This window comes from Sceloporus undulatus, chromosome 4 (assembly GCF_019175285.1).
Source record: "Sceloporus undulatus isolate JIND9_A2432 ecotype Alabama chromosome 4, SceUnd_v1.1, whole genome shotgun sequence".
Classification (NCBI taxonomy): Eukaryota; Metazoa; Chordata; class Lepidosauria; order Squamata; family Phrynosomatidae; genus Sceloporus; species Sceloporus undulatus.
In genome coordinates this window covers 101,235,121-101,237,797 of record NC_056525.1, presented here as the reverse complement: position 1 = coordinate 101,237,797, position 2,677 = coordinate 101,235,121, and positions in this window count along the sequence as shown.

The following is a 2,677-nucleotide window of genomic DNA, read 5'->3' as shown; positions in this document are numbered from 1 at the left end:
ACGCTCTCGGCCTCAGGGGAAGGTGATAGCAAACCTCCTCCAAACAAACCATGCCATGAAAACCCCATGACAGGTTTGCCTTAGGGTCACTATAAGTTGCAAATAACTTGAAAGCACACAACAACAAATATGCTAAAGTAGGTGTGTGAATTGTGCAGTCCTCCAGATACAGTGGAACTCTGCCCATCATTCTTCACTTTGGGCTGACACTGACTAGGACTGTTGGGAATTGCAGGACAGCAACAGCTGGAAGAGCACACAATTCCTATCTTTATGCTAAATGAAAATTTGGAAATAATGGCCTAAATCCAATTGTTAATTCTAGTGAGTCACTTCTGGTTGACACTAGCAATTTGCTTTAGGTCAGTGGTGAAAATAAGCTACATAGAATGGGTGACATGTACCTGCAATAAGTTACTTTGTGGTACCAAGGGCAAACACATTTCAAAAGTAACATAGAGCTTGTTTATTTATTTATTTATTTATATTCTGCTTTTCCGCCCAAAATGAGGTCATCCAGAAAGGAGGGGAAATTATCTAGAAGTATCAAGGGTTTCCATTTTTGTTTACTTTGATTTTATCTATTTATTCCCAGGTCTGTATCCAAATTCTTTCTTGAAATACCCTTTTGTTCTTCCACTTCTCCCCACACTGATCTTGTATCACATCTAGACTCATTTGACATTTCAGAAATTGAATTTTACCAATTTCTGCTTGCCCTTCATTATTATTATTATTATTCAGATATTATAGTCAAAACTACTAAAGTACTTTAACAATATTACACTCATTGAATATTAGGATCATTTTTGTTTTGGTGCAAACATTCTTATTTCCCTTGCTTGATCGCTGTTGAGTCTGTGTCTTGGAGATAATAACTGTGTTTATTGATGGTGGCCAATTTAGGGGTTAGGCAAATGGGGAAAATAATCCTGGTAGAATCTGGGTTGAATCTTTATTGTTCACATGCATTCTGAATGCATCTGATTAGGTTTTTTGGGGGCTTGCAAAACCATTCACTTGACCTGGGATAATTGATCTCAGGTATTTTCATAAGTTTTTTTTTTTTTTTTAAAATTCACATCCTTGGCTGTATGTTTAACCGATGTGAATAGACCCAGGATAAACCAAGATAAAACTCTTCATGCCTTGAATGGGTTTCGAATACATCCGCATCAGTGACTCCATTTTTATTTGAGTGCTGATATATGTGAGCAACAGAACTCACAGAGATGCACATAGAGGCAGTTCCATAGTATGAACAACATAACTGAAATGCATGATTGAGATTATTCATACTGTTGTACTAAAAAAATGATGTCTGAATAATCCCTTAGCTACTTCTGGAATAATATCAACAGACAGCTAAGTAGAGATAGATTTCATTTTGGAAAAGGCTGAATCAATTTAAGATAACCTGGGAAGTAGAAATGAAAAGGCCTTGGTAATTCAAGGAGTTCCCAGGGAATATTTCAAGAAAGTCATATGGGTCTCCAAAATAAAATCTGTTTGTAAAGAAACTACAGTTGCCATAACCCGCCTACAGGCGGGACAGTCCTGGTTTTGGCGGAACTGGCCCGGTCCTGATCTGGTTCTGCCAATTCAGGGGTTGGGGCCCGGATTTGGGTTTCGCTGCAGGCCGGGTGGCACTCCTCCTCCTCCTCCTCCTCCATGCGCTCCCGCAGCGGCCACCCCCACCTCCTCCCCCACCTCCGCTTTTTTGCGCAGCCGCGTGGTTGTGCAGCCCGCCCTCTTCCTCCTCCTCCCTTTTTTGCATGCGTGCATGCGCGGCGCACATCCCACTTACCTCCTCCTCCTTCTTTGCGCGGCTGCGCCGCCCGCAGCACTTCCCTGGGGCTGTGGCCAGCACCAGCTCGCATTTGCCCCGCTTGCGCACGGGGCCATATAGGGAGCGCTCATCCCCTTCAGGCTGGCTGGACAATGGCAGAAGGGTGGGGGCGGGGCTGTTTCCAGCCCCAGCCCGCCATTGGCCAGCCTCAAGAGGGAGGTGGAGCCTCAGAGGAGGAGGAGGAGTGAGCCTCTGGGCCAGCCAGGGGGAGGGAAAGTGCCCTTTCTTGGCGCATGGCCAAGAGACAGAGGAGGAGGAGGAGGAAGAGGAGGGGGAAGAGGAATAGGAGGAAGAAGTAAGAGAAGGAGGAGGAGGAGGAGGAGGAGGAGGAGGTAGGTGCCCATTTCCAAAAGTTTTTTCCCCCAAAGTGGTTTTTTTTTGTGTATTTTTGGTGTTTTTAATGCTAACAGGTCTGCCTTGTTTTAAAAATGATAGTGATGATGATGATGATACTGTATTGATATCACCCAGCTTTTCTGAAGCTGAGAGTCTGTGACTTTCCAAAGTGCATTTTGTGTCTTTTTTTGTGCTTTTAATGCTAACAAGTCTGCCTTCCTTTGACAATGATAGTGATGATGACAACGATGTTGATATTGATAGGCATGTCCAATGTAAGTTGCTCTGATTTTTACAAACTCATGAGCAGTGAAGAAAAATCAAAGTCCCTTGACCAAGTACACACTTCTGAGAAGTACAGTTGGGGTAAGAAACCTGAAACCAAAAGCAAATCCGCTTCTTGTTAAACCACCTTGACATGTTAAATATGCTTAGCCATGTTAATCCATGTTAAGTGTTAAACCCAAAGGGTTTGGTTATGCAATAAGCCTC